This window comes from Pan paniscus, chromosome 3 (assembly GCF_029289425.2).
Source record: "Pan paniscus chromosome 3, NHGRI_mPanPan1-v2.0_pri, whole genome shotgun sequence".
Classification (NCBI taxonomy): Eukaryota; Metazoa; Chordata; class Mammalia; order Primates; family Hominidae; genus Pan; species Pan paniscus.
This window is the reverse complement of record NC_073252.2, coordinates 132,452,776-132,480,231: the sequence shown is the minus strand read 5'-3', so window position 1 is coordinate 132,480,231 and position 27,456 is coordinate 132,452,776. Positions and strand designations below refer to the sequence as shown.

Sequence of the window (27,456 nt, the reverse complement as noted above, 5' to 3'; positions counted from 1 at the left end):
AAAGTTAATTAATGAAGCAGCCATGGCCTCATGAAATGTATGATACAGTGAAGTAGACAAGTGTTCAGTAAACACTACCATGTTCTCAAAAATTTTTGCATAAAATTTCCTTGTCAGTAAAAATGTTTAAGCATGCTTGAGAGAGGTTTTCACACATTTGGGGAAATGAGAAGGGAAATGAGAATCACCAGAGAGAATGAGGGCAACGTGCTAAGAGATGATGCTGGAGAGGTAGGTAACAGAGTTCATTTCAAAATTGTCTTCTGAAGCCAACATTTCTGGATTCTAACCTTGAGGTAGTGAGCATTTAGTGAAAGACTGTAATCAGGAATATGACTTAATAATGGCTGATTTTTAAAAGATCAATTTGAATACCTTATTAATTTGTAAAAGTGCAAGACTAGATATAAGAAACCAAATGGGAGGTCAAAGTATTAGTGAAAAATGTAAGAACTTGTTTGAGGGTAGTGGGAGAGCTAAGACAGAATAGTTTAAATGGCTAGACTGCCGAACAGTTCAAACTATTCAAAATTTATGTCAGAGCTACGATGGGCATTACATCTATACTAGTTTGCTAGAGCTGCAGTAACAAAGTCACAAACTGTATGGCATAAGCAAGATAAATTTATTGGCACACAGTTCTGGAGACTATAATTTTAAAATTGAGGTGTCGGCAGGTTCAGTTCCTTTTTCTTCCTTTTTTTCTTAATTTTATATTAAAATATTCCTTAGAAAAAAATTGGTTCCTTCCAAGGGCTGAGAGGAAGGAACCTGTTCCAGGCCATTCTCCTTGGCTTGCAGAAGGCCATCTTTTTGGATGTTTGTGTCTCTTCATATTGTCACCTCTCTATGGCTGTCTCTTTATCTTTGTATTTCTTTTTATAAGGACACCAGTCATAGTGGATTGGGGGCTCATCCTACTCCACTATAACCTCATTCAAACTTAACTAATTATGTCTGCAATGACCTAATATTTTCAAGTAAGTTCAGATCCTAAGGTACTAGGGGTTAGGATTCCGACATAGGATTTTGGGGGAAAGCAATTCAACCCATAAGAATACCTATCCAGGGCCGGGCACGGTGGCTCATGCCTGTAATCCCAGCACTTTGGGAGGCCGATGCAGGTAGATCATGAGGTCAGGAGTTCGAGGCCAACCTGGCCAAGATGGTGAAATCCCGTCTCTACTAAAAATACAAAAATTAGCCGGGCGCAGAGGCAGGCACCTGTAATCCCAGCAACTCAGGAAGCTGAGGCAGGAGAATCGCTCGAACCCAGGAAGCGGAGGTTGCAGTGAGCCGAGATCGTGCTGCTGCGCTCCAGCCTGGGTGACAGAGCAAGACTCCGTCTCAAAACACAAACAAAAACAAAAACCAAACCAAAACAAAAAACCAGAATACCTATCCAGAAAAATACGACTACTGTGTAATTAATTGTAGACATTGAGTATTCTGAGCCACAAGGTTATGAAAATCAGTTCAAAGGAAAGTGTGAGCTTGAAATTGGCCCAGGAGACTTTGCGTTTCTGTAATAAACAACAGTGGATGTGAGTGTGAATATGTGTGTAAGGACCAATATCATCACCATCAGTTAGGTTTCTAATTAAAAAAAGAAAAAATACTGAAACCCGTATTATTGGATTTCCTGATTTTCAGAAATATAAACTTCACCACAGGAAGTGTGTCACTCAGTTTCTCCCAACCAAACTGAGAAAAAAAGTAAAATAAATAAATAAATAATAAATAAAAATGCCTTTTGGTGGCATCTATTTTCTCTTTGTGGTAGAAAGCAAATCATGGGCAGTAGATATATGGGAAGTTAGCAAAAAGGGAAGTTTGAAGAGAGCGGAGACAATTTTAAGTGGTTATTGGAAAGGGTGGTTGCTTCTATATGCTGCTGTAAGATTCCTTCACTATCAACAGCTGCCTCCCCCACCCATGAAAAGATTTCTTTGTTCTTTCAGAACTTGATACTTGGCAGAAAAGAACTGCCCCTCCCTCTGCCCCATAGAGTTTTGTCATTCAGAACAGTAGTTATAACAGCTATATTCTTGTCCACAAGGTTGCCCTGACTTGGACTTTTTTTCAGAGTTCGTACAAAATACAATTTATCTAGTTACAAAGGAAGGAAGCTTTGACATACGTTTATCATCACAACTTCAATTAAACATGCTCTTATTTTTTTTTCTCTCCTGCACAAACAAAATTTGACATTTCTATGCGGAGAGAAAAAAATTCCAGCAGCAGTAGCTCCCACTGTAACCAAACTTCTTGTCCATAAAATATCAGCTGATAGGCTCAGTGCCTATTCAAGGGCTGCTGGTTAACCAGTAATTCATCACAATTTGCTATTGCAAGGTAGTATCAATGAACGTTATCATTTAAATTGGTGGATCCATAAAGAGTAGAAAAGCAAGAGTTAAAATCAGCAGTAGAGAGTTATGTAATGAATCAATCATATTAGCATGAGCTTAAAATAACTACCTTTTATACGTTTTGTTCCATCAAACAAAAGCAGCTGTTTAGCTATCTAAAATGAGTTAGATCTATTTGCATTTATCTCCTTTATAATAAATTAAAATTTACTACGCTAAGAATAAGGCTTTTTAAAAATATGTAGATCACAGGTGTTCAAGATATTGAGCTAGTTCCCTAAACTGCTTTGGTTCAAGTTTCTATAGATTTAAAATACTGAAGATGATGCCAGCAGCTTTACCTAACTCTTAGACATAAACTAAATGCAACTACATCATCTCGGGAGGTAAGAAATCCTTATGATTTTAATATCTACCATTTTGTTTTTATATTTGTTTCTTATCTAATAAAATGCCATAATTAATGAAAAATCTCCAGCTGTTTAGGCAGTTTGGAAAACTGTATTTACTTCATTATTGCCTAAACAAATGAATTTGTGTGTATATTTGCTGGATGCTTCATTTTTTGAAACTAAATGCATTATATAGTTAACTGAGTACTTCCATGAATATAAAACTTGTTCCAAAGTTGATTGCACATTCTTCTAGGACAAAGTAAAAGTACAAGTTTAGACATGTAGAAGATATGCAATAAACACTGCTTTTTCTAATGGTAGATATTTTAAAAATAATTTTTGTAGTCAAGTCCCACAATTTAGTAAAGCAAGGAATGGAATGGGCAATACTATAATGTTTTCTACATAATACTTTCAACCAATTTAGATTGAAGGAATATATCTACAGTTATCTGATTCAATTCTTGTTAAAGTACCTGTGCATAAATATACAATCATTATTCATACATCCCATAAAAGCAAAATGCATTCACTAGCTAGACACAAAATGAAGTTTACAGGTGTATACAAGTTGATTTCAGCATAGTAAATTTATTTTCTTTTTATCTTATGTCACCAATGAAATGATCAACATAATTGAATTAAATTTGTTACCTGGTAACAAACAGAAGATGCATCTGTTTTATAACCAAATACAATCTCTGAAACCTTATATTTCTCTGCTATATCACCCTGACAATTAACATGCTATAAAATAAGATCTATACCCTGAACACCATATGGTACACCTTTCTGTTAGACCACAGTGTTAATTTTTTGATAATAAAATATGGATTTTTTTGTAACAGAATTTTCCTGCTTTGAAAAGATATGAATCATACTAAATCAAAGAGGAAGTAAGTTGAAATACTCAGCTATATGCTTCCTGCTATGGATTGTTATTTCTAATATATGTGTATGCAATTATATATCACTAATAACAAATACATATTGAGTTGTTAGTACATGACAGACATTTTACAGAAAAAGTTTACATGTATAATCTCATTTATAATTACACTGTCTCAGTGACATTAATGCAATCATTATTCCTATTTTGCAAGTGAGAGAAGTAAACCAGAGAGAGATTAAGAAAGAAGAAAAATATTGGCAATCAGAAATGCAGAATTTGAGAGAAAGAGAGAATAATGACAAAACTTTTCCTCAAAGAAGATTCAGAAGTAAATATTTCTACCTCTTCTACTTTTAGGGGAGAAAAATAACAAAGCAATAGTGCAGCAGCATTTTCAAGAAGCTCAGGAAAGAATTCAGGAACCAAAAACATTATATCCAGCTAAGGTTTCTTTCAAGTCTCAAAGCCATAGATAAACAATGTTGAATGTTGAAGAATGTTGAGGCTGGGTACGGTGGCCAATGCCTGTAATCCCAGCGCTTTGGGAGGCCTAGATGGGTGGATCAGTGGAGGTCAGGAGTTCAAGATCAGCCTGGCCAAAATGGTGAAACCCCTTCTCTACTAAAAATACAAAACTAGCCGGGTGTGGTGGCACACGCCTGTAATCCAATTACTCAGGAGGCTGAGGCAGGAAAATCGCTTAAACCGGGGAGGCAGAGGTGGCAGTGAGCCAAGATTCCCATCTGGGCAATAGAGCGAGACTCTGTCTCCAAAAAGAAAAAAAAAGAAAAAAACCAGAAAACTTTTTTTTTTTTTTTGTCTGAGAAATATATTAGAGGATGAATTTTATCCAACCAAAATATGACTAGGAAAATTTCAGCCAAAAATTGATATTGGCCATTTTATGTATTTATTTATTGAGCTAAGACTACCACAAGAGTGGGGTTTTGAGGTTGAAGAATTATATGTAAACATATGCACTCTGACAAAATAGAAAGGATGCAACTAAAAACTGGGAGAGAAAGAGTAGAATGATTGTTGCCTGTTTGATACATAGTAGGTGCCAGACAAAAAACGCTGTATAAAATGAACACAAATGATAATAAAGTGTTAAATAAGAAAAATATTTTTAAAAATATTAAAACAAAGGTAATTACTGAAATGAAAATACAGACTTTCCTAAGTACTAAAATAACCTTTTAAAATGGTGCAAAGACACAGAAAATGATTTTTTTTAAAAACATAGTAAATATAACACTCAAAATAATAACAAGATAATATGATAGATTTGAGACCAAACAAAACAGTTATGTCAGTAAATGTGATTAGGGCTTAACTCAGCTACAAACAAACAACATAAAGCAAACTCAACTTTATGCTCTAATCAAGACAACAATTTAAAACAGTCATTAAAAAAGGCAAAAATAAAGGAATGGGCAAGTCCTCACAATCCAACAAGAAACAGTGAGACAATAAGGGGTTGCAATCTTGATTCCAAAGTAGAATTTGAGGCATAAACCTTTTAACTGAGATTTTAAAAAAAAAAAAGTGAATGATCAAAGCTATAAAAATGAAACTATCATTTAAATATATATGTACCAAATAACACAGAAACTACTATAAAAAGCAAAAATACCGAGGATATCATAAGAAATTATAAAAACACAGTATTAATAAGAGATTTTAAGATATTCTCAGTTTGAAAGTAGTAAGGCAGACAAAATTTAAATTAAATTACATAAGTCTATAAAACATAAAATTGATAAGGTCAGTTTCTCAGATATTCATTCAACAATGTACTCCAGTAATAGAACATAATTTATTTTCACTTGCATATGAAAGACCAAAAATATTTACATTAAAACACAAAAAAATCAGTAAATTTTATAATGTATAAATAAGACAAAACAATCTGAAAAATAAAATTAAACTTCTCTTGCACATGGATATTAAGACTTCTTACATAATTACCTTTGAGGAAAAAAGGAAAATACACAGAAATTTTAGGATTTCTGAAAAAATATGATAATGAAAAGCATTACCTATCAAAATCTATGGCATATATTTAAAGTAGTGATAAAAAGAAATTCTCCAGTCGAAGAGATGCTCATTAGTAAAAATGTAAGACTAACAATTTAAATGAATTTAATTCTCCCCTTCGAAATTTAAAGAAAAGTAACAACAAAATAATCCAAAGAAAATATAACGAAAAAATAATAAATATAAAAGCAAATTCTGTTAGAGAGAAAACATAATAACAGATCAACTTAATAAATCAAATTCCTGTTATTTTGACAAAAATTTACAAAATAGGTTAAGCACTGGTTATGGGAATACAAGAAGAAAAATGCTACAAAGGACATTGTTAAATTAACTGACAAAATTATAATATAAATGGTAGATTAGATATAAATATTGTGTATATCCTAAATAGTGACTGATATACAGTTATAACTCAAAATGTCTATATTCTTAGAAAATATGCATTAAAGTTTTGGGGATAAAAGTTATGCTAGGTAAATGGCTCAAAATATTATTTTTCTCCCTCACCTTCTCCCTCTCTCTCAAGAGAAAAAGACAGAAAGCAAATGAGAGAAAAGTTTAACTATTAGTGAATCTGGGAAAAGGGTATATAGATGCTCTGTACTTTTTATTTTTGGAATTTCCCTATTAGTTTTAATTTATTTCCAAGTGTAAAGTTAAACATTGTGAAAGCTTTCTATGCTCACGGTAATTTGTATTAGATAGTTTTTGAACCTGACATCCCTTCTAATTGCTCCCTCAGACTACATGCAGCCTAAAGTCTCTACTTCAAGAGCATAGCTCTCATATTTCTTCCTTGTGGCTTTTACAGAAGTCAGAAGTTAAGGAATTACACCTGGGCCTAGCAATGGGGAATGAGCCAATGGATAATTACCTCAGCCACATCTCTTTATATGGACAATTCTGGAAAATACTCCATGCTTCTCGGAAGGCCTGTAGGAGTCAGGTTTTGTTGTCAACAGAAAGGACCTTACTAATGCATGCTTTATTTTATTTTCTTGCCCCACCACCCCCGGTCTTAATTTCTTCACACATTTATTTGTGCTACTTGGAAGCACTCCCAAATAAATTACCTCCATACAAGTCCTTGTCACAGGCTTTGCTTTCAATGAAGTTCTTACTAAAATACATTGCATGAACCAGTCCAACAGTGTTTGGGCTGGTTAAAGAAGAGAGTTAATCTGCCCTCTTGCCTTTTAGGAAAGGCACTGATAATAGCCTGATTTTCTCTGTCCTCAGAGATTCCTATACTACATATATAAACATATATACCATTTCCTTGGCCAAGCACAGTGGCTCACACCTGTAATCCCAGCACTTTGGGAGGCCAAGGTGGGAGAATCCTGCCCCCTTTTGAATAACTGGATTGAATTCGAAACAATTAAAAGGGAAAAGAAAAGAGGTGGTAGAAGAGGGAAAAGTGAAGAAAGAGAAGAAAAAAAATCAAAAACTCCTCAATTACTCTTCAGTTCTTCATATTACATCCCTTAGGGCTTCTGCATTCACATATACCTGGAACTAAACTGGCATAAATACAACATCACCCATACCATCAGTACAACTGCCGAAAGTCTATTAAATAGCAGAGATCAGTTTTTCCAATTAAGTGACTGTGCACTACTCGTATTATCCAATATAGCTATTAAAAAACGAAAAAAGCATCTTGGACTTCACTGTAAAAGAGTTGGGATGCAATATAAACTTTTAAAACTAAAGTATGATCTATTCATTATTATTTTTAAAGTCTAGTATTTAAAAAGTAGACACAAATAAATATAGTAATATTTTAGATACGGGGGCAGTGAAAAAGGATAAAACCCCACTCATATTTCTGGTTTGAATAACTGGATTGAGATTTGATTTACTGAGAAGGGAAAATAAAAGAGGCAGAGGAAGAAAAATAAAAGGAGGAGAAGGAAAAAAATTACAACAGTTAACATCGTCAGGCACCATGATACCTATATTGATTTTCATTTTGCCATCATAGCTCAAGAGGTAGGTATAATTATGACTTCCATTCTGGACATATAAAAACTGAATTCAAGCCAGGCACAGTGGTTCCCTGTAATCCCAGCACTTTCAGAGGCTGAGGTGGGAGGATCACTTGAGGGCAGGAATTTGAGACCAGCCTGGCCAACGTGGTGAAACCCCATCTCTACTAAAAATACAAAAAAAAAAAAAAAAAAAAATTAGCCAGGCGTGGTGGTGCATGCCTGTAATCTCAGCTACTCGGGAGGCTGAGGCAGGAGAATAACTTGAAGCAGGGAGGCGGAGGTTGCAGTGAGCTGAGATCGCGCCACTGCACTCCAGCCTGGATGACGGATCAAGACTCCATCTCCAAAAAAAAAAAAAAAAGAACTTGTACAAAGGCACATAGTTAGTAGATGATTTGTCAGTACTTCGGACAAGCTAGTAGGTAGTCTAAAACTAGAACCCATAACCACAACAAAACAATTTATAGAGGTGATGGTGCCACAGTCACCAACAAGTCAGATTTCCACTGGCTGATTAACACTGAGCTTTCCATTATCAATTTAAAACAAAATTTGTAAATAATGCAAAATTATTTCTCATTAAAAACATGAATGAATCTGTAATCCCAGCACTTCGGGAGGCTGAGGCGGGCGGATCACGAGGTCAGGAGATTGAGACCATCCTGGCCAACACGGTGAAACCCCATCTCTACTAAAAATACAAAAATTAGCTGTGTGTAGTGGCGTGCGCCTGTAGTCCCAGCTACTCAGGAGGCTGAGGCAGGAGAATCCCTTGAACCCGGGAGGCGGAGGTTGCAGTGAGCTGAGATCGCACCACTGCACTCCATCCTGGCGACAGAGCAAGACTGTCTCCAAAAAATAAAATAAATAAAAATATGGCAAAACATGAATGAAGAATACATGGTATATGTCAAAAACAGGAAATTCTGGATCTACTCATTATATCTGTTTTTCATATTATTTTTGAACTGTGAAGCATTATCCCACAAACTATATTTTAAAAATTAATTTAGCTGAAAAAATATATGTATTTCTTGAGAGGATAAAATCTCTCATTATGTTTAGCAAAAAAGAAAATAAAATTTTTCAGGCAGCACTGGGCTTGCATTCCCATCCAGCAAAAAGAGGAAGGAGCTGGGTACTCTCTGTCTCTCTCTAAAAGGAGCATGCACTCTGCTGTTTTTCCCTCTTCCCATTCCAGGTTTTTGTAATAGAACCAAGAAAAAAAAAAAAAGAAACCATAAAACTTGAAGAAATTAATTTAATCCAAGAAACAAAAGTGTTTCAGGAATAAGAAAGTAAGTAGTTAATTGTGTGCTAAATGATACTTTAAAGACAAGGTTAAATAAACCATGAACCAGATTTCTTGTAGAGACAATGGTCAACTGAATAAGAGACATAGGAAAATAAACATTTATATAATTTGTGGCAAATAAAAAAATAAAGTTTTATAACATGCAGTGGAAATAACCCACAGTAACATGTACAATGCTTACAGGAGCCACCGTTCTTAGAATAGTGGTGATTTTATTAATTTTTAAGATTTTTCTTTATTTTCTTAATTTCTATATTATTATATTCTTATTTCTATTATTGTATAATGATCAAATATGTTACTTCTAAAAAGTAATCTATTGAATTTAAAGTATCTCATAAATAGAATTTTCCAAGACTCTCAAATCTTTTGAAAACAATTGTGTCCCTGGTATGCTGACTTTATCTGCAAAAAAAGAAAGCATCAAAGTCCCTAGACGTCCACCCAGCTGTTTCTAGCTTCTGTTATATTTACTCTGATTTATCTAGCATGGCATATAATTAGTTGTTTGGGTTATTGAATAAAGCCTGACTGTACTTGATTATGATTCACAACACATTATTTATATTGTCATTATAAAGGCAATTTTGGGCCAAGGTACATTTCAACTTCTTTTTATTGGGAAAAGCATGTCGAAAAGCTGGTACATAGCCTTCCTCCAAACACTATAAATTATTTTCTGTATGTTTAATGACAACATTATGTGTTTTTAATTAAAAATAAATGTGCCTAGAGAGTTCTCCAAAAATACCCATATCCTTGGCACAATATCTGTCTATAGAAATTTTTCACAGCAATTGTCTAGCTCAAAGTCTATATTTATGAAAATTTTCCTCAGTTTAGTTAACAGAAATTAAATTAATTGATGTTTACACTCCCCATGGAATGTTTTTCATGGTTACATCTCATGAAATAGTGGACACAACAAATATTTCCGTAAGGGCAAAAGAAAGAATAATTCAATTGAGAATTGTATTCCTCCATTGAATATAAGCTTCTGAAGGCATAAAGTATAGCTGACACAGATTCGCTCCCCTTCCGGACTGGTATTTTTACATATGCCATCCCTTAAGACAGTGAGTAGTGTCACAAGAAATCTGAGATGATAGCTTGTTGATTGTTCTCTGCCTGTTTTCTAGACTCTTGTTAGAGGTCTGAAATGGCTGCTCTTTTTTTGTTTCTTTGTATTAATCTCTATTAACCCCACTCCATTCCAAAGTAAATAAAGTTAGTATTTTTTTTCTTTTTAAACTAGCAGTGGTACATACGAAAACCTACCTGGCACATAAATATATAAGAAATATTTTCATTTACAGTTACCACAAAAACCCAGGTTCAGTTTAATAATTTATGAAAGTTATAAACATGAGATCAAACTTTGCTTATACTTTTCCTTCCAGGGTTTCACTAAAAAGCCATAATATTGTTTAGGAGTCATAAAAGTCTTTAATTTTTATATCACAGCCTGCTTTTATTTGGTCTAGGGATCTACATAACACACATGTTATGCATTCCCCAATTGCTGATGCCAACATGATGACGAGAATGCTGAGATTAATTACTTTAATGCTAGCCTAACTCAGCTATTCTAAAGGTCAGATGAAGGCTTGCTAAAAAGAAACCAAAACTCTATGGATTAGCTTAACTACTGCAAACTACTGTGATAAATTAGGATTTGTGCATAATTTATTCTTTTTTTTAAAAAAAGTCTACACTGTTAAAGAGTTTCAATTTATTAGACTAATTTGTGTATTTTGGAAGGAGACCAGCTCCCATCATCCTATTGGACATTTGATTTAGGATTTTTACCATCAGCACTATTCCTGCTATATGAAGAGGGTGTTACAGTAGGTAGCTAGTCAGGCATGAGCAGGGAAGGAGAGCACCTTGCCACCACACCGCCCACTGCTCTCCCACCAGGAATGTCAGGAAACCATCAGGTGATAGTTAGGCAGTTGTCACACTGCCTCTCTGAAATAATAATTGTGTTGCAGGACTTCTCCCTTAGTTGAGGTAAAGACAGGGTTCTTTGTCTCACTGCCACAAAAATTCAGGCAAGCAGACAACTTAAATGGTGAGGAAGATAGGTTTTTACTGGGTGAAAATGAAGAAAAGGGGAAAACAGGGACTCTCGCTAGGCCAGAGTGCCCTGCTAGAGTCCTTCCTACCTGCAGTTCAAATTCCAGGTTCCAGTTCTAGGTTCCACATAGAAAGAGGCCGGGCCAGGCTCCTCCCTGCTTCAAAGGGCAGGAACTTCCTGAGACTCCACCTCAGTGTGCAGGCTGGTTGAAGTTTCTCCAGGGTCTCCCCTCCCACCTGGCTGTCTCAACTGGTTACAGCTGGTGTCAGGGAAAGGCAGTTTCCCGATAGATAGAAACACCTGAAACTGGTGTAGCTTCCCAGCAAGTAGCTTCCCAATAAGATCTCAGGAGTTGGGTAAGTAAGCTCAAGCATGTGCATTAAGAGGAAAAATGGTGGAATTTAACTGGTATGTGACCTTCCAGGGACATTCCACCACTAAGGGAAGAATGCCTCAAGTGAGCATGCATACAACATACAAAACCCCAAGTCGGCTGGGCACGGTGGCTCATGCCTGTGATCCCAGAACTTTGGGAGGCCGAGGCGGGCGGATCACGAGGTCAGGAGATCGAGACCACCCTGGCTAACACAGTGAAACCCCGTCTCAACTAAAAATACAAAAAAAATTAGCTGGGCATGGTGGCGCACGCCTGTGGTCCCAGCTACTCGGGAGGCTGAGGCAGGAGAGTGGTGTGAACCCAGGAGGCAGAGCTTGCAGTGAGCCGAGATCACGCCACTGCACTCCAGACTGGGCAACAGAGCAAGACTCCGTCTCAAAAACAAAACAAAACAAAACAAAACAAAAACTAGTCAGAAGGTCAAACCAGGCACTTGACTCTCTAAAATTGCCTGCTTTGCCCTCTTCCAAGTGTACTTTCCTTCCTTTTATTCCTGCTGTAATGGTTTTTAATAAACTTTCACTTCAACTCTAAAACCTGCCTCAGTCTCTCCTGCTTTATGCCCTTCAGTGGAATTCTTTCTTCTGAGGAGGCAAGAAGTGATGTTGCTGCAGACCAATACGGATTCACCATTGTAAACAAGGGCAGATATGGGTTTTCACTTATAAGAGTCTGATGCTGAAATCTCTAATATAATACTCTTGAGAGATTTAGCTGAAATCATTTTGGTATGACAAAAAGGTTGGTCTATAAAGAAGGGCATTTTCTAAGTCCAAGATTAGCTATAAACTATTAACTATAAACTGAAGTTTATAGGTAAAAAAATAAGTTTATAGCTTAAGAACACAAAAATCACGAGTGACTAATTCTCCTACTCATAGAATGGGGTCATCAGCCATGTGTTACCTTTCTCTACCGAAATAACATGAGGGTCCTCTCCTCTCTTAGGATTTCTAAATTTACTGTAACAATGCTAGCATTTTTGTTGAAAGCAAATGAATTCATAACGTATAGTATAAGATAAACTTAATAGCTTGGGCATGATGCATATTAAGGTGGTATATGCTTCACTTCTATATTCCTACATTTCTGCCTAGTATTCCTAGCTAATATCTATTTTCTCAAAAGGTATCCCTGTAGTGAACAACCTAAGAGGTAAGCTCTGCGTTGGATTTTGCTTTTCCACATACCTGAATCTGTTCCTAAATTGAGTGTTTTCTGTAAGAGATGTGTCAAGGTTTTAGTCTGTAAACTGATACTTAAGGCAATTACTTCCATCAATTAGGATGCATCCAAAATTAATTATTATATTAAACTCTCATGTGATACAAAATATCTGCTGCCACAGATGCAGCGTCCCTTTGCCTGTCTGGGATTAGGCAAAGATAAAAAAAAAAATCTGAAAATGATGTTCAGACTCAGGAACACTGTTATGAATAGATTTCACCTCCATGATTAATTATTTAAAAATAAAACGACTGGACATAGTAGAGCTGGATAAGAAAGCAAGGAAAAAAATGAGTGCATCTTTTATTCAGTAAGAATTATTAACAAACATCCAGAAAAGCTGAGATTCCAAGAAAAGTAAAATTATGCTCAGGAGAGTTCCTCAGATTCATTATTCTATACTCAAAAAACAGACTCCTCTGATGTAACTTTATGTTACTTTCATACAAATTGATTTCTTTGGTAAACCAAAAATAAAATTCTCAGCCCTTCAGCCAACTGAATGGATCCCTCCTCTTCACCAATGGCATTCTAAGTGAACCTGAAACACTAGAGGGGTTGTTCAGGCCATGATGGAAATGGGTGGTCAGACACGTCTCATCATATCTTCCTTCTTTTGGAATTCAGGCTTGGCTGGCCTGCATTAACATTAAAACAGAGACGTTAAATCTTTAAGTCTGATTTATTTATTTTCTCTGAAGCCTGCTACCTGGAGGCTTCATCTGCATAATAAGAGCCTTGGTGTCCACAATCCCTTATTTATTTATTTATTTATTTTTATTTTTATTTTTTTTGAGACGGAGTCTCGCTGTGTCGCCCAGGCTGGAGTGCAGTGGTGCGATCTCAGCTCACTGCAACCTCTGCCTCCCGCACAACCCCTTATTTTAACCCAGACACTTCTTTCTATTGATTACAGTTTGTTAGATAAACATTTACAACCAATTGCCAATCAGAAAATCTTTGAATCCACCTATGCCCTGAAATCCATCCTGAACATTCCCCCACTTTATTCGACCTTCCTTTCCAGACTGAACCAATATACATCTTACATGTGTTAATTCATGTCTTATGCCTCCCTAAAATGTGAGAAATCAGGCCGTAGCCTGACCACCTTAGGCACATATCAGGACCTCCTGAGGCTATGTCACAGGCATGTCCTTAACTTTTAGTCAAAATAAGCTTCCAACTTGATTGAGACTTAGATACTTTTTGGTTTACACTTTGAGCACACACACACAAACACATACAAATTATATTTGTAGTGCAAATAAAGAAGTGATCCTCAAGACCTAAAGTTTCTTTTCCATTTTCCTTTTCTTCCCCCCAAAGCAAAGTTTCTATAGCCTCTTGCCCACGGAAAACAGCAAGACAAAGCATCTGCTGTCAAGACTGAGTGACAATTTGTAATAATTAGCATCAGGAACAATAGACCACTTTTTAAACTCCTACTCAGAGTGCTTAGCAAAGTATTCAAAGTCATTTAAATTGTTTGAGAGCTAATAAGGACTAAAGAACTTGCAGGTGTTATGCACAGAGGCAATGAGCACTGCAGTCATTATACCACTGTAATTCCAACCAAAACAATCTCCCAAACAGTTGCACAGGAATTTAATGGTAACTCACATTGAGGAGGAAGGTTCTTAAGTGTAGCCTTGAGCAGTAAACCTTTGGAAGGAAGATTAGTAGACAGTTTTTGGCCTCATAGTCATAACCTTTATGGGTGATTCTACCTGAAATTTGGCTTCTGCCTAGCTGTATCGCAGATCCCTTGAAACACCTGTGTGCCTGAGATTTGCTGCAAGGGTGCTATTGCCATTTTCAGGAGAAGACTTATGCCAGCTGCTTTGGAATTGGTAAGGGATCTATTTGAGACAGAAAGAAGTCTAGGAAATAACTGAGAAGGAGAAAGCATATAAAGTAACTTAGGAGTCATGCTTTTCATGTCACATAGATGGGATTTTCTTTCCCTGGGTTGTCTTTTTGAATTCCTCCTTGAAATAGCAGCAATGCAGAATTCTGATGAAACAACACCTGTTCCGACCCCAGGGCAGGCTTTTGGGCAGTAATCCTTTTGGATACCAATTTATTCAAGTCTGCTAAATAATTAGTGAGTCAACTTTCCTAGTTGATTTCCATTCCTATGGGCAATACTGACTCTTTTCTAATTTGAATCATTTTATAAGATAATTCTAGAATATAGTTTCCAACAAATGAGATTCCACTTTACCTTAACTGAAAAATGAAATTCTCTGTGTTAAAGTTTCAATAAATATTTTTAAAATTATTCTTTAATTAGAGAAAAATCCCCAAAATGCATGTATTTGCATTATGTGATGCAAATTATTATTTTAAACATGGAAAACAAAAAAATATAATTTAAGTCCCTTCTGAAATCTAGCAGCATATTTTTTTAGGACAATACTTACAATATTATTATTTATTTCACACGTTTTATTATTTTAATGTAAACATCTAGAAAGTAAAAATGACTCATAAATGACACGTATTTGTAGATTTCCTGTGCATTAGTTCATCTAAAACAACCTTGGCACAAATGGTACAGATAATAAACATGTTTCAGAGCTGTGTATAATTTAATTTTAGAATTAAGCAATTAGGTAACTTGCATGTATGAATATATAAAGATTAATATATACATATGTTATTTACAACTATGTGTGACTATTAAGTGTCATGTAAACTGAGTCCTTTTGAGGGGAGGTGCCAGCTGGGCTTCCTGGGTGGAGTAGGGGCTCAGAAACTCAGTCATTTCCTGCATCAGGACTTCCTTCTGTCCTGGATGAATAATATTGAAGATATAGGCTTAAAATATTCCTAACACCAGGATTTGTGCATGTGTTTTCTTCCCCAAGAAAGCTATAAACAGCGAAAATTTTGCTGTAAGTTTCCGTTTCCTGTCTCCCTCTCTTCCCCCTCCCTGAAACTAAAGTAAAAGGAATGTTAACTGCCGGTTTTCTGTGACCAGCAGACCTTATCTGGTATTACCCCCAATTCCAATTCCTTGTAAACATACTTTGTAAAGTCCTGTAAGATCCTGTCTCTTTTGCCATGCCACTGCAAGGTCATGAAGTAGATAAAACCTAAGTTGCAATTCCGGTTTTCCTCAAAATCTAAGACATGTCACAAAATAATTTACTGCCTTCGTTTCTTGCTCTGGTAACATCTTCCCGCCGCATGTATTTCCTGCCTTAAAGAGTTTAAAAGGCAATCACCCAAGTCCAGCAGTGGCTACCCCGTTCAGGACCCCTTTCACGCTGTGGAAGCTTTGTACTTTCACTCTGCTCAATAAAGCCTACAGCTTTTTCTCGCTCTTTGTTCCTGTCTCTATCACAGCCACCACACCAATTCTTTGGCGTGGCTAGGCAAGAACATTAGGCGTTACACTTTGGAAGTATCTGACATATAAACATTACATTGTTCCATATATTAGACACATACAAATAATTTAAAACTTTATTTCTTCTGTATTATATCTAAAAAAAAATTATTAAATAAATCAGATCCCACAAAATAGGGCCTTGAGACAGGGCCTTGAGACAGGGCCTTGCCCTGTCACCCAAACTGGATGGCAGTAGTGCGATCACAGCTCACTGCAGCCTTGACTTCCCATACCCAAGAGATCCTCCCACCTGAGCCCCACAAGTAGCTGGGACCACATGCACATATGACCATGCCTGGTTAATTTTTAGAAAAAAATTTTTGTAGAGATACTGTCTCCCTATGTTGCTCAGGCTGGTCTCAAATGCTTGAGCTGAAGTGATCCTTCCATCTCAGCCTCCCAAAATGCTGGGATTACAAATGTGGGCCATATCGCCCTGTAGCAGGACGAGCCGCAGACAAAACCTCTCAGATACCCCGTTGTAGAAGGAAGGGCTTTATTCAGCTGGGAGCATCGGCAAGCTACTGCCTTAAAATCCGAGCTCCCCGAGTGCACAATTTCTGTCCCTTTTAAGAGCTTGCAACACTAAAGATTTCACATGAAAGGGTCGTCATTGATTTGAGCAAGCAGGGGGTATGTGACAGGGGCTGCATGCACTGGTGGTCAGACAGAAACAGAACAGGGCAGGGAGTTTCACAATGTTCTTCTATACAATGTCTGGAATCTATGAATAACATTGATTTCTAAGTTATGAGTTGATTTTTAACTACTGGGTTTAGTCCAGGCACGCCCAGGCCTGGTTTCGGGCCTGGCGCCAGGCTGCCTGTCTTTGGTTTTACTTCCTTGTTGTTTTTTCTTAAAACAGGTACTGAGTATAAAACAATATAAAATAATATGAGAGGGTCTTTCTCTTCCTTCAGCCCAGCCTATATTTTATATTTTTACAGTGCTAAAATGCTGATATTTAATAATAATAATAAATGGTATTGCTATGTAGAAAGAAAATTAGATTTGGATGAGAATTAAACATTTTAAACATTTCACCTGAAATTATAATCTATTATTGGATGCCTTTTTTAACATACATAGTCTCAAATATACCTAATACTATTACATTGCAAAAATTAAAGTTCATGGAAATTGTTTTAATGTATGTTTTAGTATAACCCTCATTGTATTATTATTATTTTTTTAAAGTGAGCATTTTTTAAAATAAAAAATATACATATACAAAATTAGCAATTAAACTTTTCTGACTGTTCAGATCATAACCAGTGAGTTTTCTCAGTCATGATCATATGTGAAAACAGCATTAACATAATAAACCAAAATACTATTCTGAAATGTACTTGCAAAAAACCATAATATTTTTTACTATAGTTAATGTTGAAGCTAGTCTGCTGTTTATTTTTAAACTAAGTTGTTTTGAGAATGACCTGGAGAGATATCTGGATAATTTAGTAATTTCTTGTATTATACAAAATAGTCATACTATGTATAAGTTAACAATATGTCATCTAGTTGTAGAGATGATATTTCTGGAGTTCACACCTTGTATATTTTGTCTGACAATATACAGTAACTTGGCATTTGTTACAGTTTGAGTATGTCCCCTAAAAATTATGTGTTGAAAACACAATCCCAATGCAAGAGGGATGGGAGATAAGCCTAATGAGAGAGGCATTTAGGTCATGAGAAATCCACCCTCATGAATGGATTACTGCTGATTATAAAAGGGCTTGAGGTTGCAATTTCAATCTCTTGTTTACTCTCTTCCTCTCTTGCCCTTTTGTCTTATGACACGGGATGACACACCACAAAGGCCTTCCCTGGTAGTACTTCATGAAGATGTGGACACCACGCTTTTGGACATCCCAGCCTCCAGAACAATGAGCCAAATAAATTTCTCTTCATTATAAATTACCCAGTCTGTAGTGTTCTGTTACAGTTTCACAAAACAAACTAAAACAGCATTGTTTTTTTTTTTAGTACTCTTAGCTAATTCTTACTAGGATAAAAGAAACAATGTTGTCCTAATTTCAAACATGGATATCATTGTTTGAGATTAAAAGCTTTTTTTATGAATTTAATTCCATCATAATCTTAGTAGTAGCTAAAAATTAGTAAAGTATGTGTATTTTGTCTGCATAATGCAACCTAAATATATATTTAATATAACATAAATGTTTAATATAATGTAATGTAAAATAATACATTTTCTTCTGATTCACTACATAATGAAAAAATGGATAAATTTACAAACTATAATTGCCATACAATTTGATTTACAAGAATTTCTTTTATATCAAGATCTTATAATGGTAATGCCACTTACCTTTTGATCAACTCTCCATCATTATTTTTCATTCACTTAAGTGACTACATCCTTCAGTGATTTGGAGGCCTGCAGCCACTTGAAGTGTATTCTCAGAGGGTTCAAAATATAACATTAGATTTCTGTTTCACTTTGATATTTTATTTCATGGCAGCTATAGCAAATAACCTAAGATGTTTCTTCTGTGATAAGGTAATATTAATTCCCAGCCACAGATGTGGATTTCTCAGTTTTTCTGCCAGGTACAATTTGGAAAATACAGTTGCTATATTTTTTCACAATTTTACTTTTGCTCTTTTGACTCAACCTGGCTATATAACTAGAGATAGTATACGCCGTTGACTAAAATTATTTTTGAATAAGACTGTTTAGAAGGCACTTTTATATATTTGTTTTGTTTGTTTATTTGCTATTGTGTTCCACTTCCTAACATTCCTTTCATCAACAATATGATACGTTAGAAATATTTACATAAACACCTTTGAGAGTTGTGGTCAATTGCAAAGTTTAGAATAAACAGTCAACAAAAGACTGCCATTATGTCAGATATCAATTGAAAATTCACGGGACAAGGTACACAATACTACCCCTGTATTTCATTTCACTAGAAAGACTCACGGAACTCATTTAAAGCTGTTATACTTTTACTTGTGGTTACAGCTCATTACAGAAAAAGAATACGGATTAAAATCTGCCAGGAGATGAAGTATTATACCTAGGTCAGAATCCAGCAAAGGTACCAAACGTGAAGCTCCTATTGCTCTCAACCTGGGGGAGTGGCAAATTTATTAGCTTCTGGGCATTAATATGTAACCATATACATGAAGTATTCTTAACTAGAAAAGCTTTCAAGTCTTTGGTGTCCAGAATTTTCAATAGGGTTCAATCTCTTACCACTGCTGTGGCTCACATTTAGTCTTCAGCCCTTTCTGGAGGTTGGACTGACATTTTTATTCCCCAGGCACTTTTGGAGGCAGAACTGAAAACTTGTGGCCCAAAGATTCCATCATAGAACACTTTTAGACTTGATAGTGGCCAAAGCTCCCAAGCAAAGACATTCCCATCAGGAAGGATATTCCAGTGGCCTAGAGATCACTAACCCAGAAACCAAAGATGAAGGCCAGACCTATCATTTGGTAAAGTTAATTCTTCACTATGCAAAAGTTAAAATTACTAAACCTGAAACAGGCACATTGAATTCAGCAAATGTATGAAGCATTGAGTTTTTTTCATCTGTTTTTGAGACGGAATTTTGTTCTTGTTGGCCATGGTGGAGTGCAATGGCACGATCTTGGCTTACTGCAACCTCTGCCTCCCAGGTGCAAGCAATTCTCCTGCCTCAGCCTCCCAAGTAGCTGGGATTACAGGCATGCACCACCACTCCCAGCTAATTTTTTGTATTTTTAGTAGAGATGGGTTTTCTCCATGTTGGTCAGGCTGGTCTCGAACTCCCAAACTCTTGTGATCCACCCACCTTGGCCTCACAAAGTGCTGGGATTACAGGTGTGAGCCACTGCCCCCAGCCACCATTTTTTTTTTATTTGGCATTTCTAAAAATTTCTGTGGCTTAACACAGAACTATAGTAAAATCATGATATAATTCAGGGATGCTACCTTGCATATTATTCAAAACTTTCAGTATGAATTTAGAACGTCCTGGTTTTGCATTTCAATTCAGTTATTAAGCATGAAACACAAGAAAATACAGAACAGAAAGTGTTTTCCATCCCTGTTTCCAAATCAGCCCCTTATATTAAAGTGAAATTCTCATGGGTGCATCGCTTCAGTATCACTTCATGAGGATACATATCTATGTATGTTAGACATAGGTAAGTGGTGTGTGTGTGTGTGTGTGTTTGTGTGTGTGTATTTCGCCCTCAACCAGAGGCACAAGGAAGAGTAAAGCAAAAGCAGACTTTCTTCTCCAACTCTCTTCTCTCTATTTTCCCATTTGCCCTTTCTCTAAACAGAACCTCCTTCTTTTATATTTACTAGAGTAAATTGACTGGCAAATGAGAGCCTTATTCCCATTATCCACACAAAACTCATAATCAATAAATGAATAACAAACAAATTTGAGTAAATGATGATAAAAGTATATCATCTCAAACAAAAAGAACTCCTAAAATATAAAAGACAAAAATATTCTATAAAAATTTGGTAGACCATCAATATAAAATTTACAAAAGAAGAAATACAAAAATGATAACATTTTCAGCTACACTAATAGGTAGAGAAATACAAATTGCAGTGACAAAAATTTTATATTTTTCCAAAATAGATTTCCAGGAACATTCTTTTTTCTTTTTTTCTTTTTTTTTTTTTTTTTTGAGACAGAGTCTCGCTCTGTCGCTGCAGTGGCACAATTGCTGCCACTGCAACCCCCGCCTCCTGGGTTCAAGAGATTCTCTGTCACAGCCTCCCGGGTGGCTGGGACTACAGATGCCCGCCACCATGCCCAGCTAATTTTTTTTGTATTTTACTAGGGATGGGGTTTCACCATGTTGGCCAGGCTGGTGTCGAACTCCTGACCTCAGGTGATCCGCCTGCCTCTGCCTTCCAAAGTGCTGGGATTATAGGCATGAGCCACCGCTCACTGCCTCCAGGAACATTCTTAAACACATTTATTGGGATGAGATCAGGGACCATATTTAAATTCCTTTTTGGTATATGCTCAAGGGCTACCATGTTAGCTTGCAGGTAATAGACACTCAATGCATATTTATTCAATAGATTTTAGAGTATAATTCTAGATTGAATGTATTTTGCTTATAATTAAAACAAGTTCATAAGCTTTGATCATTGACTGAATGGAATGTAGTCTTGACAGTTTTTATTAAATTTGAAAAGCTCACTCTGGACATATTTCTGAAAGTAAGTCCAGCTTATTTCTATGTTGTAGATTGTACTAAATTATCAAATAGGAGGAATGTAATTTGGACACCACAGCAATAAAGCTGCTTTCAAAATCTTTCTATAGTAACTAATTCCTGACGTATATAAAATCATGTATGCACATGTGTGTATATAAGTATGTGTGTATGTATTTACTACCTATTTGTGATTCTCATAATTACATGGCAAAATTCTTAGAGTTGATTATGAATATATTATGAAAAAATTAAGAAAGCCTACTCTAAAACATTGAGTAATATAGTCAAGACTAGAAACATTTATTAAATATGGAGATGAAAATAAAATTCAGTCTTCTGACTCTCAGCCCATTACTCTCCTTCTACAGTACTAGACATCTTCTCTTTCTAATTGGACTCTTGGAAACCCTAAATTTATCTTCCTATGTACAAAGTAACATGGAGAAATATTATAATACTACAAACAATTAAAGCAGAAAAAAACTATTTTTGCATATATAAAATGTCTAACTCTTTTAAATCTAGTACTTGTAAACACTAATTTCATACCTAATGTAGAAGATGAAAAAGGGAAAAAGCAACTCTTAAAAATGGTTTTCCTCTTTTTCTGGCTAGGTTGTTGCTTCTGTAGTTTAGTTCCCTTTCAGCACTATCGGTCTCTTTTAAAGTAGCAGCACATCTGTGTCTAATACATCCCTTTCAAGGACTGTCATTCTCTTTTGGATAATTGTTTTTCTAACATTATTAGGGCTTTCTAGGCTTTAAGTTTTCACAATATATACTACAAGATAATTTGAACTAAAAAGAGAATAGCGTGTAGAAAATTGTTGTCTTCCCTCAGTTTTAAAACAGAATTAACCTTAAAACTGAAAGTTATTTATTTAAGGGTTAATTAAATAACTAAATCAACTTAGCTTATACAAGGCTGAAAAATTTCTGTTGTCTGGAGAATTTTCATCTTTTCCAAAGTTCCACTCACTGTTCCACTAATGATTTAAATTTTAGATTCAAACGTATTAGAAACTATAGTTCTAATAAGTATGAAGGTCATCTCTGTTTCTCCTAAAAATAAAGGCTTACTAAGATCAAATAGCCTAGATTTATAAGTAGGCAAATGTGGGTACTTTTGTCTCTGTTACTTGTCTATTAATAAGTTACCAAATAATTTATCATTATAAATATTACAATCTTATAATTATCATAATCATCACCATTATTCTATTACTTTCCCCAGTTTATTACATATATTTGATAGCGTATATGGTTTTATACTTTTAAAATTAGAATAATAAAATTCAATCTCCCCAAATCATATTTTAGAAGAATAAAAGTTTTGTATATATTTTTTATTAATAACAGGTACACCTTTTCAAATTTTTGACATAGAATGACACATTTTGGCAAATAGGTTCTGCCGCTTATTCCTAAGAAAAAATAATATTTTTCTTGGTAAAATTTCACTGAGAATGCATGATCTCATAATATTCATTATTAAAAAGAACTATGAAGAATATTAAAAACTGAGACTATTTTTCTGACCTATATGTTTAATTTCATTTGCAGGTATTATGAAATAAAATATATTAATTCAATATTTGAGTTGCATTGTTTGATAACTTTAAGTCAACAAAATATTTTATAGTGAAATATTTTATAATTATACAATCACCAAAGTAAAATAATTATTTAAAAAATGTTAAGAAATTATCAAACCACCTTGTAAAACATGTATTCTAATTTCAATTCACTTGAATTTATGTCCTACTATCTAAATTCCCTGTTGAACTCAGTCAATAGGGCCAGCAAAATGCAAAATTTTTACATCTTCATGCAAAATATGCACTGATTCTCAGCTTTTTCCTCAAGGCTAAGCATTCACAGGCAGTCATTGACTACATTTCTCTCTACAGTGTAGTTATGTTGACAGTGATATAGATCAACAAATTATTTTTTATAATTCAAGATGTTCAGGGTAAATTAAATCTCTGTTGATTTCACAGAACTTGAACAACTTCCTCTCTCTCTCTCTCTCCACTCCCTAAGACTGCATCTGTGTACTCAGATATATGTGTGTTATCAACCCATGCTATTGATTTTCTCTTCTCTTCTTGATGTAGTTACTGTATCCTGATGACCTAATAAAAATTTGTTTAAGAAAACTATGTAAAATTAGTTCATTAAGACATTATATGAGGTCATAACATACATTATCCAAAATAAAAAGGGAGAGGAAGTCTACGCTGTAATCAGCTAGAGAGGGTGTACACAGACACACAAACACACACACACGCATGTGCGCGAGCCTAACAAGAATCTAAAATGCTATTGAAATAATCTATAATGACATTTAAATTTGAAGTAGGATACCAAATGATTTTTGTATTAAAGTAAAATATTGTTGTATCTCCCAATTTGACATTTATGTCTAAGCTATATCCCCTTAGACAAGTAGAAAAGACCTAATAAATAAAGTAATAAAGAAAATAGGAAAAGTAGTCTATAATCCTAACATCTTAAAGAGACATCACTCATTTTTTAAATTAATGGTAGCTAAAAAATGAAGTGATTATAAATCTCTTTCAAGACTTGTTACAAGAATAGCAGTAAATATACTGTTAAAATCTACATTATTCTCTTTTTAAAAATAATGTTTCGAGATTATGTCATAATTTTTTTAATATCATGAACAAATATTGTGTTATGAAAGTAATGAAACAATGTAATAATGGTTTTGTTTGATAGTGCACTTGAGGAAAGAGGCAGTTATCTATTGGAAACAAAACTAGTTTGTAAATTCATTCTGAGAATGAATTTGTGTTAACAGTTTATTGGTGACAATTATTTGAAAGTAATGATTCAAAAACAATGCAGATAAATTTTTTATCTTATAAAATTTTAATAAGCAATACTTTTGTTGGAAGTTTAATAAAACTTTCATCAAAGATAAAAATATTCCCCTGAAAGCATTTCAGTCATTTTATACAAATTACAATTTGGTTAATCAAAATGAACAGCGAAAGAAATACTGTGTGTTATAATTTTTAGGATATAATGACTTTATTCGTATAAGCATGCCAAGTAATTCTATGACTATATTAAAACTTTGTTAAATTTCCTAAATGATCTTAATTAGGTTTATTATCATTCTAAAACATAAAAAAGATATAGTGATAACTAAAAGTGTCAATAAATAAAGAAAAAGTTTGGAACGGTTACTGATTAATATTATGTTTGTGTTTTATTTTACAAAATTATAATTAGTGTGTAAACTAGATTTATGGAATATTTGAAATAGATCAAAATGAGATGAGCAAAATTCTAAAAGAATTTAAAAACATTAAGGCAGTGTTTACATGTGTGATATTATTTGATGATTATGAGTAGAGAATTCTGTTAAGTTAAAAAAATAGAAGTTTCATTTAGATATTCAACCTTTGAGATAATAACCATAAGTAGTATATTAATAAATGTATTAAAATACTCAAACTTATTGTCATTTAATAATTAGTCAAATGTGAGGTAACTTTTAGTAGTTATAAAAATATACATTTTTCTTTTATTTATTTGTATTGTAGGATATTTTAAAATATTCATTTAAAAATGCTTATTCTTTAAAATAAAAATAGAAATTTAGCCATTCTGAATTTAAATGTTTAAGAAATAAAATATTATAAACATATCAAATGATTTAAGGATTAGAAATAAGCAAACATTATCTATACAAAAAAGGAACATTTAAAGAGTTTATAATTAACTAGATCTATATTCAATAGATTATAAGATTCCAGTGTATGCAGTTACTTACACAATTACAGATATATAAAATAAAGCATTGAAATATTTTCCTTAAAAAAGTAATAAATTATGCTGGTTTTAGTCTGTATAATTTATAAAACAACCTTTGCTAACCAGTGGTCAAGTATGTTCCAAATATTATAGCTATTGACATTATTATCTATTGTTATTATCATTGTTAATTAGAAAAGAGCAATCAATGTCTATTATACTAGAAAGTAGTTATTCTATTTACTTGATAAATAAAAATGTTAATATAGTTCATCAAATGAGTGCTTTTTCTTTAATTATCTTTATATATAATTTTTAACTTACGTAAATCTCATTTGAAGCCATGATATAATATGTTGAAACGTTCTAAAATGAAGAGTAACACAATTTCAAAATATAAGTAAAAAGATAGTTTACAGTTACATAAAATTTCTGAGAATTACATTATATATTTATTAATAAATGTATATATAAATAAGATTGCAAATAATCCATCTAAATGTGAATAAGAATTTCTCTACTGTAGAAATATAATTTTAAAAATCATACATATATCTATTTTCAACAACTAACAGAGTAAGTTACTTACTAACCTCTTCTAGATTTTTTTTGTAAAAATAGAGAATAGATAGAATCAGGCATTCTGTGATTTTTTTCATCTCGTGTGGCTCATCAATGTATAACCGCAATGGTCTTGTTTTGTTTGGTGCTTTATAAGCATCTGGATGGATCTGAGGAAAATACTACAACTTTCACAGGCACATACTTAAGTTGAGCCAATACTGCTACTGACCTTTTAAAGCTGTGAGTAACTTCACAGCCAAAATAATAATCATAAAAGTATTAGATGCTTTCCATTAAGCATGGTCCTAATGAAGAATTGTGCTTTCAAAAATTAGTTTATAAATAATCTAACATAGTACTTAGTTCCCAAAAGCAAACATAAAAGCTAAAACATAAAATGTAAGCCTTTTTATCAATGTGAGGCTAATGCTAAGTAACCTCCTATTCATTCTTCTGATGGGATGTAGTGTACTCGAAGAAAAAACTGGTTTTTTATAAACTTATATTCTTTCAGTAGTACACCTTGGATAATACATCAACAACTTTACTCTGCAAATAAAGTTCAGTGCATAATTGTTTTAATTTATGTATATTTCGTATTTTAAAAATTAATTTAGTTAATTCCCATGGGCTTTTTTTAAAAGAGTAAGAACATACAATATCTCTCTCTTTTTTTTTTCCTCTATCAACAGTTTGTCTCTATAGCTAGGACACAAAATATAAAAACTTTCATTATTGCTGGCTGAAATGTCAAACAGATCCATTTTTAAATCATATGTGATATATGCTTCTAAGGCTTTCTTAAGCAAGATAATGGTTCATCCACACATCAAAAGGAAAAAAATTCACTAATTAGAAGAGTATCTGTTTGGCTTTTGCTTTTTTAAATATAACTTTTAACCATTTTAACAACTGTCTGTTTTTAGACAGAGATTCTTATACTGGCATGCACTTAGAATGATTAAGTACATGAATCCAGGTAGAGTAAGATAGCTTTATTTCTTCTATCTTCTCTTATTATGTTAAAATGAATAGTTTATATCCAAGTGAATTACCCTTGGTATTCATCTCTGTCACTTGCCCCTTTTCTTTGTGTCAGTCTTTATCTATTTCTATCACTCACTATGCAATGTGAGTCTTAGATTGGGTATTCACTACAACTGTTGATTACCAGTGCCTGATCTGAAAATCAAATATGAGAGAGAATTCAAGAGGAGAGAAATTCTAAATATCCATTCAGAGAATCTCTTCTATGCTTAAGACTTTATTCTAACTGTATTGAACATTTAAATATTAAATCGGTTTGCAGGATTATAAATTTATTATGACCCATAACTGGCAGCCTGTGTAAACCTTTCTTATATTCCAATAAAAGAAATATAATTCAAATAAAAATATGAAATTTTCATATGATGTCTTTGAAAAGAACTAGTAAACAATTAATTTCCAGTATCTGGAAAAGATTTTCCATAATTAGACTGAAAAATAAACAACTAAAATCCTGTATTCTATGCCAATGAAAAGTAAGAAGAGCAGCCTGTTTTAGTCTGTTTGGACTACTAAAAACAACGATACCATTAACAGTGGGTTAAACTGCAAACAGTTATTTCTTACAGTTCTGGATGCAAGGAAGTTCACGATGAGGGCTACAGAAGATTCGGTGTCTGGGGAAGGACTGCTTCCCTGTCTTTAGATGATCATCTTCTTTCTCTGTCCTCACTTGGCAGAAACAGAGTAAGGAGCTCTCTGGGGTCCCCTGAGTAAGAGCACTAGTCTTATTTAT

At 34.1% G+C, this 27,456-nt stretch overlaps 1 long non-coding RNA gene across 4 annotated transcripts in view; it reads left to right on the top strand.

Moving 5' to 3' along the window:
* Positions 1–2,518: 2,518 nt before the first annotated feature.
* Positions 2,519–27,456, top strand: part of LOC117980066 (uncharacterized) — a 311,973-nt gene continuing 287,035 nt past the window's right edge. For all 4 annotated transcript variants that reach the window (XR_010112032.1, XR_010112033.1, XR_004671200.3 and 1 more), the window contains exon 1: positions 2,519–2,758. This is a non-coding gene — a long non-coding RNA (uncharacterized LOC117980066). The remainder of the gene's footprint in view (positions 2,759–27,456) is intronic.